This window comes from Sus scrofa, chromosome 8 (assembly GCF_054392235.1).
Source record: "Sus scrofa isolate SSC_HxYL_T2T_F1_AM1 chromosome 8, Sscrofa_HxYL_maternal_Yorkshire_Landrace_v2.0, whole genome shotgun sequence".
Lineage (NCBI taxonomy): Eukaryota > Metazoa > Chordata > Mammalia > Artiodactyla > Suidae > Sus > Sus scrofa.
The window spans coordinates 99,483,504-99,497,440 of record NC_139390.1 but is presented as its reverse complement, the minus strand read 5'-3'; the positions used below and the strand labels follow the sequence as shown (position 1 = coordinate 99,497,440).

The 13,937-nt window shown below is 35.6% G+C and overlaps 1 long non-coding RNA gene across 4 annotated transcripts in view; it reads right to left on the bottom strand.

Annotated features, from left to right (window-relative positions):
- The window catches only part of LOC106504727 (uncharacterized), a 394,910-nt gene that overhangs the window by 375,691 nt on the left and 5,282 nt on the right, over window positions 1-13,937 (bottom strand). For all 4 annotated transcript variants that reach the window (XR_014812982.1, XR_014812981.1, XR_014812983.1 and 1 more), the window contains 2 exons: window positions 12,893-13,089; window positions 12,625-12,725 (listed from right to left, as the gene is read on the bottom strand). This is a non-coding gene — a long non-coding RNA (uncharacterized LOC106504727). The remainder of the gene's footprint in view (window positions 1-12,624; window positions 12,726-12,892; window positions 13,090-13,937) is intronic.

Below are 13,937 nucleotides of genomic sequence, written 5' to 3'. Positions count from 1 at the left end.
CATAGCAATGCCGGATTCCAGCTGCATCTACAACCTATACCACAGCTGCAACAACTTGGAATCTATAACTCACTGAGCAAGGCCAGGGATCAAACCTGCATCCTTACAGAGACTATGTTGGGTCCTTAACCCACTGAGCCTCAAGGGGAACTCCAAAACTGAATTTTTAACCAAAAGTTATAATAAACTCTAATGAAATAATGAAGATAGAGGAAATGTTTCTATATGTATGTGCAGATTGTTTAAAAAAGCTTCCACTCTGGGACTTAAATAAATAAACATAGTCTAAAACTGAGAAATCAGGAAATAAAAATGCCAACAAGCTCTTTAGATATACAAGTACATATACCAAAAGAAAAAGCTCACAAAGTTCAAATACTTGTCTCTGATGACTGAGTATCTTGGTTGGGGAGGGTATGAGCAGAACTCTATTTTTTGCACGCTGTATTATTTGGTTAAGATGCATGCTAATTTAATACACTGAAAAAAAAAAAGTTTTTTTAAGAAACTGTAATACTTGAAAAATGTTATCTAAAGCAAGTATTTCTTAGGAAGATAAATGCTACAATTAATAACTGAGTTGAAACTGTCTTATCAAAATGATTGAAAAATAATGCTTTGAACATTTGCAACTATTTTTAAAACTTTGAAAACTATTTGATCTCTAATTATGTATTCTTGTCCTATCTTTTTTACACTGTATTTTTGTTTAGCATATTTTTTTCACTATGTCAAAAAGTTCAATAGTAGATTCACATTTTCAGAAATTCTAAATTAATCAAGGGTGAATTAATGTATGATAGATGCTAGACAGCAAAGTCCCAAATGCTGTCATAAATTCTGCCTTTGAACCAATCTCAACTGTAAAGTAGCAAAACTGAAAATAATCACCATAAAAGTCCAATATTTTACAATATAAAGACTCACTATGGAGCCAAAAAACAAACAAAAAGCCAGTCTTAATTATCTGAGGTTGAGGTAGGAAACACATAAACAAAATGCCCTCTGTCATGTGTTAATTTTAAGAGAAGTTACTCTGCTTTTTTTGTTTTTTTAAACTAAAGTAAAAGAGAAATGAAAACCTTTTCAGGACTAGCTTATGATATTACATCTGTAAACAGAGGTGAAATCTTCAAGTGAAATGGAATGGGGAGCAGGAAATCAAATGAGCTTAAGGATTTAACTATAACCAAGGAATAAAAGGTTATTCGTTTCTGCAAAAATCAAAGCAGTCTCTGCTAAGTCTAATTAATAAATAAAATTCTTGTTTCTTTTACAACAGACCTTTAAACTATTTCTACTCAACAGTCTCAAAATGGTTTCACTAGGAGGTCCTAGAGTTATTGAGCTGAAATGGCAGTTCTGTTTTTCTCAATTTCCTTTATTCCATAAAAGGATTGGTAACTTACATTTGGCTTCAAAACACTTCACCAGCAACTCCCCTCTGCTTTGTCTGTCCCCAAAAAGTTTAATCTAGAGTACTCAAAGGGGAAAGAATTAAGTTATTTTCTAAAAGTAATTAAAAGCATGATGCCTTTTATTCACTTGCTTCTAAATTAGGACTGCCCTTTCAAAGAAATATTAAGCTGAAACAGATAAAAGTTCATCTCAGTAAATACTACAATTATCCAGGGAAGGAAGAATCTATCTGTGAGCCAAGCTCTCCATACCTGTGGTTTAGCAACATTCGCATGAAAAGAAGATTAAGCAGCTCTCAAACTGCATTTGAACCGTTCAGTAGATGTCAGCATATTAAATTCTTTACTCTTAAAGATCAATGAGATAAATTTTCAAATTTGCATACTTATCATAAAGATGCATTCAGTGCCTTCCTGGTAACGAAACAGGATTGATATTGATCTTAGATTTAACCATAGATTTATAGGCTTCAACAAAATATTACTTAGAAGAAACTACACAGTCCAGAATTTCTGGTGAGTCATTCTGGAAAAGAGAGCTAAACCAAATGAGTGGGGAGAAATCCAAAATGTGAAAAATGTTCTGATTCAATTAAGTAAGGGCAAGCTCCCTCAGACTTTTTACAACTAAAGATTCTTCTGAGGATACAAGTAGGCTAATTAAATAGGTACCTTTGGAGCTTCTTAATTACTTTCATTTCTCCCAGAAAAGAATTACATGAAATTTCACAATCATTCTCTAGAAGCTAAGATATAAAACTGAAGAAAATAAAACATAATTCCAACTCTATGGGATGAAATTAAGTTAGAAACGAGACATCCACCAATATGTGTAAGATAATTCCACGTGATTAGTACTAAAGTAGAACTCGTATGTAGGTAGAAGAGTGATTTACACATCATACATTGAGCATTTAGAATGATTATAAATATACTCATTAATTGCACTGCAACTCTCTAAAGTATAGGAAATTCTTTGCAGAAAGCAAACAGGTTTGCAGCAGAGCAGTAAGCTAAATATACATGGAACAATTAAAAAATAGATTGAATAAAATCTGCAATGGTATAACTTATCCATACATGCCTAAAAACAAAATTATCCACACAATTTTCTTTATAAAGGAACTCTTAAGACTTTGCAAACTACTTAAATATGTAAATGTAAGTAATTATTATCAATAATATATTACTGACTTTATATAAAGGACCACTGTATTTAAATACTTCTGAAATGTATTAAAAATGTCTCTGCTTTATTAAAAGGAGTATAGGGAAAAACATTTCACCTTTTCTCTTTGCCATCATTATGAATATCACACCTACAGCACTTAAGTGAATTAATCCAGTTTCTATTTGTTTCCAAACCTACTGACACTTCTATCTATGACTTCACTGTTATCCATCTCTCCTTGCTTAATGTTTCTACAGCTGTAACACAGAAAGAACTAGTGGTATTCAAATTGGATACTGAGATTAGCCATAACACCATCCCACCTTTATATGAAAGCATTTTTATACAGAAAAATTTTCTTTAAGTACTTAGTGGAACGTCCCAACATAAAGGAAACAAAAGTTATTTCATTTTTTTAAATGAGTAAATACATGTGTGAAATTAGTAAGCAAATAAATAAGCTTGGGAGATGGGCATACTGGTAAAAATCAATGACATTTTAGCAGGAGAAAATCCTCCAGAGCACTACAAGAAAGAGCATTTGGTAATTACAGATTTTACATGGGCAGAGGATATGACTTTTTCTAAAACCACTGCTAGTGCAATTATCTAACTGAATGAGCTGAGAATAATCTCATGAAGTGTGTGCAGGCAGCACACCTATACCATTGGCAGATAACACATTCTAGAAGAGTCTATCAGATTGACCTTTAGTATGTTTAAGCATGTTCCCAACATGTTGAATGCAAGTCATATTTTCACAAATGACAATGAAGGAAGGCTCCCAAAGCAGTCAAATTTGAGAAATTTTTTTGTCACAAGTTTCCATGTGAAATTTACTTATTCAAGTGACAGTCTGTGCTTTTAATTTCTTTGTTGTTATTATTAACTATTCCCCATGGAAAGTAAGGGTTTTGTTGACGCAACCAACAAATTGTTCTAAAGTCTCCTGCTGGGGACTTAATACCTGAACCAAAGTTCTCCCTCTACCAATACATTCTTAAATATGTTTCCAGTGGGAAAAAACAAAAAAAGCAACTATCAAAAAATGGAAACCTACTCTCATCCCATGTAGACATCCCTTTACGTTCTTGTCATTAAATGACAGAGTTGTTTTAGTGGTTCTCCCACTAATTTTGTGTTAGGAGAAAATTGCCTAGTGGGAAAACATTTAATTTAGTGGCTAATGAGAAATCTACTTTAAAGCAACTCCTGAAGGAAATCTTTAAAAAGAACATCTAAAGTTCTTGTTTTCTCTTCTCATGGCAAGACAACCAGTCACTAACTAATAACCCACTCTGCTTCATGTCTAAGTTCTATTATCTTCACAAATTTCAGAGGAAAAAAGTACTTAATTTTAAATTAAGAGATCCTTGTAACTTGTTCTACTTTTCCTATTCTCCATGATACTTTTCACCTTCTAACATACCAGATTATTTACTTAACACATACACACGCACTCATGCACACAAAGGTGAGAATTTGTCTATTTTATTTGTAATGTATTCCAAGAACCTTGGTTCTCAAATGTATTTCTTTTTTTTTTTTTTTTTTTTTAGGGCTGCACCTGTGACATATGGAAGTTCCCAGGGTAGTGATCGAATCAGAGCTACAGATGCTGGCCGACACCACCAACGTGGGATCCAAGCCGTGTCTGCAACCTACACCACGGCTCACAGCAACGCCAGATCCTTAACCCACTGAGCGAGACCAGGAATTGAACCTGTGTCTTCATGGATACTAGTCAGATTCATTTCCGCTGAGCCATGATGGGAACTCCTCAAATGTATTTCTTGAGTCAACAAATGAATTAATTAAATCAACCAAAATGTCTTGCCATTTTTCATTTCAAATTCAAGTTACATGGTGCACTATAAGCTTCTGGAGGGCCCTACATTTAATAAACATGTGTTCACAAAAGTAAAGGGTCTAAAACCTAGATTATAGCATAAATATATGCAAGCCAAACCTAAGGAAATGATCATTTTTCCACCCCAGGCCCTAGCAAATATGCAAACTAAGTCAGCTGTACTTATATTGAAATATTCACATCTTGCAAAATGTTTATATTTTTATTAAACCTAAAGCATCAATAGTGAGAAGGACTGAAATTCAACCAATATATTTTCAAAAACTTGTTAGGGAGCTATCCAGTAGGATTGTGTTATCTATAAGCATAGTCTTTGTTTCAGGTGAAAATATACTCATTCTTAACTTGCATGCTATTTCACTCAGAAGTTATCCAAGAGATTGTATTATTTAAAATTAGGGAGGATAGGAGTTCCCACTGTGGCTCAGCAGTAATGAACCCCACTAGCATCCATAAAGACACGAGTTCAATCCCTAGCCTTGCTCAGTGGGTTAAAGATCCAGTGTTGCCACCATGCGTGCCCTGCAGTGTAGGCTACAGATGTGGCTTGGATATGGTGTTGCTGTGGCTAGTCATAGGCCAGCAGCTGCAGCTCAGATTAGACGCCTAGCCTGGGACTGCCATGTGCCACAGGTGCGGCCCTAAAAAGGTTTTTAAAAATAATAATAAAATTAGGGAGGTTAAAACTGGGGCCCATTGCATTTCTCCAACCCCAAAAGGAGACCTTGGGTTAATCTCCTATTTTAAAAGATTTTTCATTGCTTTGCTTTATTTAAAAGATGAACTTAGCTTAATACATTTAGCCAATGTCTCCTTGGATTTCTACAGGTTTATGCCTATTTTAAACTTCAAATGCTTATGAGCTTTTGAAGAACTTATATCTCATCAAAAAACAATAAATTTCGTTGGAAAGTACTTTAAAAAACATTCAAGTTTAGAGAATTTATCTTACTGACCTTGAAAAAAAGAACAGGAATAAAATCTGAAGAAGTAGTTCCTATCTAAATTTCTTTAACTCTGCTTATTTCATATTAGAATTAACCATGCTTATATATCAGCTTGAGAGAACCAAATGATCCTAAAACAGTTGGCCAGCAGTAATGTGAACATTTGTGAGCAAGCACATCTATTTGAAAATTATAAGCTACATATGGGCCAATAATTGCAAAGTAATTGAGTGCATTAAGATGAATAAACAAATAGTGGTGGCAAAGAGGACAAAGCCAACAAACAACAAATACTGGAGAAAACATAAATACAAAGTTTGTACTGCTTACTTAGTCCTGGTAGTAATGTATAATGCCACCCCTACACTGATAATTACTGCCTTGACTCTGGCTAAGTTTCTGAGTCTATTCAGCTCTGTTTTCTCCTCTGCACCTGAAGAACGTGGATTATGTAAAAGGATCTCAGTTTAAAAGGGAAAGAGGTGTGACAGTTCACAAAGTTCAATAACTAAATCAAAACAACAGGAAAACTACAGGGCACCAGAGCCAGACCTACTTGCCTTTTAGGCTCTCACTTCCATTGTCCCTGCCCTCCTCTTGCCACCCCCTACCCTTGTCTCCGGATAACCTTCAGGAAACCCTGGATGCACTGTGTGAAAGTCTCTGGAAGGAATGGACTCAATGGACTGCTGTAATTCCTAACTTTCCAATTTTCAATGAGATGCCACATTATGACCTACCAATCACCAAATTAAAATGTATTCTATTTTGCTCCTTCATAATTTTATTGCTATTTTCATGAATGTAATGCTTTCAGAGGAGATAACAGCATAAAGAATACCAGTTTTGTATTTAACATTCTCAAAGATAGGGATCAAGAAAGTATTGCAATTTTACAACTTAGCAATCAGAGCACATTTGCTTCTAACTTTTAAAATAGTAAATGTAAAGAGACAATAAAAATTTCTCTGTCGTTGTTTAGGGATAAAATTATAAGAAACTTTTCAGATTTAAAATTTTGATTTTAATATTAAGTGAGCTGTTAGAAGATATTATTTATACTCTTTCTAATGTATCTTCATTTAGTATCATTAAAAAAATAAATAAAACTTCCTAGCAATGTTTCAGAATAACCTGATACTTAATATACTTCACAAGAGCACTCTCTTATCTAAAAGAGTTTTATGTTCTTATATCAACAACAAAAAGGAGCAGGGTTTAACATGGAGACTAAAATGACAAAAAGCTTAAATATAAAACAACCAACTGAAATTTTTCTATATAGCTGCAATAAAACATAGAATTTAGCTGTGTATACTGCCACCTATAATTCACTAAAATATAACACATTCTTCTCAGATAAAAGAAGGAAATTCACAAATGTTACTGAATACACTAAAATCTCAGCAGCAACTGTGTACCATCCGCAATTCAAGACAGCAACAGCATATTTAAAATGTCCTTAAATACCACAGTATTTATTTTTTCCTTTATTCATTTTATTCATAATTATTAAAGCTGAAATAAAACTGTAACGGTAACATTTTTGCCTCTACGTCTAAAACTCTTTTTAAATGTGGGCAAAATTTAAGAGCACAGGAATAAATAAAGGAGTTCCTGTTATATTGTTACAGTCTCTAACCTATGAATCAGATCTCATGCTCCCATGCAGGTATTTTTTTAAAATCCTGGTAATGAAAAATAGAAAGGCTATTGGTATAGAAAGGCTAACAATCTTAATTCCCTCTTAATTTTCACACATGTCAAAAGAGACTCACCTGGCAAAACACAGGTCCCGAACTTTCAAACCTCCATTTCCCCTTCTAGAATCTTCACCTGTTGCCGTGATCACTGGTTTCCTTTGACAGAGGCTACCTAAGAGTAGCTCCCAGGTGATTGCTCTCCACCTGAGTGCCTTGCAGCGCAGGAAAAGCGTCCCACTTTTGCTGTCCTTCAGCTATTTCTGTTTGGGGAAATTTTTTTTACAGCCTCCTGGAGTAGACCTGAACACAACTTAATATTAAGTCCTTTTACGAAACCCATCCGGAGTGACGTAAATATTCCATACGTAAAAGGATTTCCTTCTCCAACGGAACAGCTGGTAACGAAAAGGTGAATCACAGGAACATGGCCTCAGGAAAACAGACCTGAGAGCCTGACTTCCTGTAAACGCCTTAAGTCACGTGGAACCTTATCTTCTGACCAATGAACGGCCGCCATCAATCCTGCTCCACAAGCCAATGAACTTGCTGCTTGGACTCTGGTGGGACGCCCGCTCTTTGAACCACTGGCTCTTTAATTCGCCCTGCTGCAGTCTCTCAACAGAATAGCGGGTGGGTTGCTGAAGTTTGCATTTCCTAATTGTTAATTTGTCTGCTATTCACCGAATAACCTCAATTTCTGGTAATTCTAGCTTGCCTCAGTTTACCTCTTTATTTAGGCTGACAGATACTACTATAGATGTAGTTATTACAGAGTTTTACATTTTGAATTAATGCTCCAATCCATCTGGAGTTCATTATTTGTATATTGTGTAAGATGAAAAATTAAGCCTTTTCTTGCACAACAGACATGGAACTTTTCCACTGTATATCAAACATATAGTATCATTCAACTTAGAACTCTTCTGTTTCACTGATGTTTGTGTATTTTTTCTTTCTTTTTTTAGGGCCTCCCCCACAGCATTTGGAGGTTCCCATACTAGGGGGTCCAGTCGGAGCCGTAGCCCACCACCTAAGCCACAGCAAGGCGGGATCCGATGCGCATCTGCGACCTACAGCACAGCTCACAGCAATGCTGGATCCTTAACCCACTGAGGGAGGCCAGGGTTCGAACCTGCATCCTCATGGATGCTGGTTGGGTTTGTTAACCACTGAGCCACGACAGGAACCCCTATATATTTTCTTATACCAAAACCATAGTTTTATCTACTGCACCTTTTTTTTTTCTCTTACATGTGTAAACCTGTGTGTATAGAGTTATGTTTAAACCTTTTCATTCTGGTCAACTTATCCCAGTTGTATTAGCTTGTGAAAAACCTCTCAGATTACTCTTAATCCTGCATGTACAAAATAATTGCTACCCTAACTGCAGAATTATTTATAAACTCCGTAACCTATAAACTACAAATAGTATGGGTCCATCAGTTATGTAAAAAGGAGCTGGATAATAAGAAAGGAAAATATATGTATACTCTGATAATCAACAGCCTTTGTTGATCTGACATTCATTCATTTCAGGAGACTGAACAGAGAAGCTAGATGCAAGACAGTGTCCCCTCTGGCTTAAAATTCAGGACATTGCTTTGAATCTATCAAGTCAATCAACTTTTGTTTTGAACTTAACCCTGAAGCACTTCTAAATTATAATATCTCAGGGAGTTCCCGTCATGGGGTGCAACAGAAGCGAATCAGACTAGGAACCATGAGGTTGCAGGTTCAGTCCCTGCCCTTGCTCACTGGGTTAAGGATCCGGTGTTGCTGTGAGCCATGGTTAGGTTGCAGATGTGGCTCGGATCTCGCGTTGCTGTGGCTCTGGTGTAGGCTGGCAGCTGTAGCTCTGATTAGACCCTAGCCTGGGAACCTCCATGTGCCACAGGTGTGGCCCTGAAAAGACAAAAGACAAAAAAAAATTAAAATAATAGAAAAAAAATCTCCTGATTCTACCTAAGGCAGCAAATGTACTCCCATATCAGCCATATTTACCTTTAACATCTAACATTCTAATCACAAAGGACTCCTTCTTAGTTTGTCATCTTGACCTTATTAAAGGAGTAAAACAATTCAGAATACTAGCCATTGCACTTAGTTACACAGTCAACATAGTATATGATATAAGATGAAAATTAGAAAACAATATTATAAGGTGACATGTCTGAGTAGTAGTCCTTTGGAGGCAGAAGGAATGCATTTCATGAGTTGCAAGGAAGAGATAAAATGTTTTGAACAAACTTGTCATGTACAGTGGATTTGCCATTTTAAGCAAGGTTTCTTTGAAATAAACAACTTAAAAAGACCTTTCTCAACCCAGATTATTAAAAATATAGCCTGTGGAATTGAGTACAATATCTTAGAAATATTTTTTAAGATGTATACTAGAGGAAAGTTAAAAAATCAACCCTTCATTCATTTGGTCAGCACATCTTCATTAGGAACTAGTTATGCAGCCAACAAAATCTATCAAAAATATGACCATTCAGCTCAATGCTTGTTAGGTTTATTGGGCTTAAATAATACTTCTCTCCTTTATTCTGCTCAGCAGGATGAAAATATGTTCTTGTTAAATTAGATACTTGGTTAGGGAGTTCTAACCAGACAAGATGTTAAAACATACATTGAGAAAATCAGCCATCATCACTTCACCATTAAATTACAAGCAGTTGCCAAGATTCTTATATATGTGTGTTTGTGTGTATACACACTAATGAATAAGAAATAATATTAGGTTTTATCATAATTCTAAGGCTGCATATTGGCTATTAGCCCAATCCACACCAAAAACATTACTCAGGTGTCAATGCTAAAAAAGGATCTCACCCATCTCTGCTGACCCTACATTTGGCCAATTTCTTGTGGATGGAGCTGGGGAGGAATAAACCCAATGAAACAAAACTGAAGCTTCCTGGCATCATATATTTGAGTAGCTGGGTCCAAAGTCATTGGCCTGTAACTGAAAAGTTTAATTTGCTGTTTTTATGATCTCTGTAGAAAAGCTTTTTGTTATCACTGTTTTCAGTTCTTTACAGTGCAAGTTCCTCTAATCTGTTTCAGATGTTACTTTTTAACTAATCTGTAGTACTGTTGCCTTTGATTTTTGGTTTTTTTTTTTTTTTGTCTTTTGTCTTTTTTGTTGTTGTTTTGTTGTTGTTGTTGTTGCTATTTCTTGGGCCGCTCCCGCGGCATATGGAGGTTCCCAGGTTAGGGGTTGAATCGGAGCTGTAGCCACCGGCCTACGCCAGAGCCACAGCAACGCGGGATCCGAGCCGCGTCTGCAACCTACACCACAGCTCACGGCAACACCGGATCGTTAACCCACTGAGCAAGGGCAGGGACCGAACCCCGCAACCTCGTGGTTCCTAGTCGGATTCGTTAACCACTGCGCCACAACGGGAACTCCACTGTTGCCTTTGAAATCAAAACACAAACTTCCCTTTTCTAGAAACCTTTGCTTAAATGACTAGTCTTTTCTTTACTCCCCATACATTCAGCATTCATAGCCATTATATGTTTAAATTTATTTTCCATGCTGTTTAATAAATTCACTTAAACATTTCATGCATATTCTTTATTAATTAATTTAATCTGAATCCTGGAGAAACGTACCTATGATTTACATTTCTTTCCCATGCTTTCAGTGTCCCCAAGGCTGTACTCCTATTATAACAGTACCAATGAGTGTTTTTGTTCCTAAAAGTATAAGAAGTTACTAGGGAGAATACTAGTAACAGAAATGCTAGACAGAAATATAGCAAAGAGGAGAATGCTGAGAAGAGAAAGTCAAACACAATTGAGGCTTAAGGCTCAGAATGGTCATTCTAATAAATTCATTCTAAGTGGTTTTCACCAATTTGTTTTTTCATTTGTTTGTTTTTATTTTTTTTTTTTAAGCCCACATCCCCGGCATATGGAGGTTCCCAGGCTAGGGGTCAAATACGTGCTACAGTTGCCGGCCAGTACCACAGCCACAGCAACTCAGGATCTGAGCTGCATCTTTGACCTACACCATAGCTCAGAGCAATGCCAGATCCCCAACCCACTAAGTGAAGCCAGGATCTAACCCGAATCCTCATGGAAACTAGTTGGATTTATTTCCACTGGGCCACAACAGGAACTCCACCAATTTGTTTTTAATTTTGAGAATTTTAGTACTCATTAGCATGAATAAATACCATAGTAGGTATTAAGACTTTACATCAAGGGGGAGTTCCCATTGTGACACAGTGGAAATGAATCTGACTCGTATCCATGAGGACATGGGTTAGATCCCTGGACTAGCTCAGTGGGTTGGGGATCCAACATTGCCATGAGCAATGGTATAGGTCGCAGACAGCTGGGATCCAGCAATTTCTGTTGCTTTGGTGTAGGCCAGCAGCTGTAGCTCTGATTCGACCCCTAGCCTGGGAACTTCCATATGCCGCAGGTAAGGCCCTGAAAGGAAAAAAAAAAAAAAAAAAAAAAAGGAGTTTATCAAGGAGTTGGAGGAAAAACAGTAAATATATCAAATAAGATTCTTAAATCCTCAAGTTATGATAAAATACAGAAATAAAAAACAGTATTTTATAATGGAAAGCCATTTTTTTACCAAAATGATTTTTTAAATATATCTACACATCAGGGAATTCCTGTATGGCACAGTGGATTAAGGATCTGGAGTTGCCCCACAGCTGTGGCACAGGCCACAGCTGCAGTGCAAATTCCATCCCTGGCCTGGGAACTCCCACATGCCATGGGTGCAGCCAAGAAAAAAATCTACACATCATTTCTATCATATAAATTAAAACAGAGAAAATTTAAAGTTATCTAGAAGAAAGAAAACAAAAGTGTTAAAACAATCTGATGATTTAAAAAGCTCATTGATTTTTATGTTTTGATGCTTAATTAAAATTTGATTAGTCTTCATTTATTATTTGCATGCTCTTTAAAGTAATAATTTTCTGCCAAATAAGGACAATTTAAAACTATCCTCAAAGGAAATACTTTAGCTTGTGTTTCATGAAGAAAACAGAATCACCAGGAAAAACAATACTGATTATTCTCAATAAATATCTTATTTAAGGACTTATTTGAAATATCTTACTCAAAACATCTTGCTCTAATAATAGTTAATATCTGCTGAAAGTCTACTCTTGGCTAAGAATTTTACATCTATCAGTTCAGTTTAAGCTTCACAATGACTCAACAAGGTCAATATATGCTCATATTTTGACAGATGTTTGGAGTGTTTAAGCCACTTTGACAGTGTTTCAAGTAAGTTAAGTAATTTGGCCAAGTTCACATATTTGGAGAAGTGGGGATTTGAACCCAATTAGTTTTAATTCTTCATAAGTTATGGTATCATCACCTGCCACAGTTGGGTACTTTCAGAAATGAGCAAAATCTAGAACCTACCTTATAGGGCCCACATTACACATATTCTCCATTACTGGGCACCCACCTAGAAGAAATATGGTATTTTCCTGTCAGCACTTAATATGAAAATAACAATACTTATTTTACTTACAGTAAATAAGTAAGATTTCATAGTCATCATCCTCTGGTTATTTCCTTCCACATTTAAAATTATTCTTAAGTCATTTCCTTTCATTTCCTGCTGGCACAAGACTGTAAAATAAATTTAATTAATTTTTAGGAATTTCCAATTAAAACTATCTTTTCTAAGCAGCATTGAAGAAATGAGTATAAAATGGTAGTTGAAATTCTGCTTAACCAAACAGTTTACCTTTTAAAGACCAGTTCAGAAATACATACCAAAAAACACTAGTATTTACCTTGTAAAGTGGGTGCACTTCTTAATTTTTCCTAGATTTTAAAAAACTAAGTGAACAAGGCAATACTTCTTAGACCTATGATCAACACAGTGCTTTTTGGGAATGGATGAAGCAGAGGCGTCTTCTTTTTGAACATGTTTGTTTTATCAATTTCCATTTTCAGTCATTAAAATCTATCAATCCTATGCCAGGCACTTCTGCATGAGAAAGAGAAGAGATGGATGTTTTGTAATCTCTTTCACTTGTAAGAAACCATACTCAAGTTTTGATTTCCTGACAAAACTTGAAAACAAACAACAAAAACAAAGCAAACAAAAAAACACCTCCTCAAATATATTTACACATTCCTCCATAGCTCAACTCAGTGATGTGCCAGCCATATTGATTAGTATAAAACCACTACTCCTATTAGTACAAAATCTGAATGAACTCCATCTTTACTAATTCATTTTTTTTTTTTTTTTTTTTTACCTTCTAAGTAAATCCAGTCTAGGGAGAAACTTCATAATATAGTAAAATGAGCCTCAATCTGAGCATCAGAAGGCCTGTATTAATTTGGTGAGTTACTTAAATTCTGAGCATCCTTCCTATCCTTATCTGTAATGCTGGGATGATATTACCTGTAGACATGGGCGGGGGGGGGAAACGGACTGTAACTTATCTAAGAATGTTTGTCATATATTGGCTTTTTAAAAACCATTAGTCACTTTCACAAAAAAAAAAAAAGAAAAAGAAAAGAAACTGCAATAAAATAAAGCATTTTACAGTACAGCATTACCAAGCTCATTTAAATAAAACATCACAGAAATCGTTTCATTCAGAGTTATACTAACCAGCCAGCCAAACTGAAAGATACTTTTTTTAACTGAAATTTGTTCTGTTTTACCATTGTAATTCTAATTGCTAATGTAATTCTCAAACTACAGTTTGAGATTCTTTCTTTCTTTCTGTGGTGCTAGTCTCCAGTAACGGTTTCAGACCCTTCAGAAAATAAGGCTATGACTTGTAACCCTAATCACAATCTGAGTAATCTCATTCCATATTC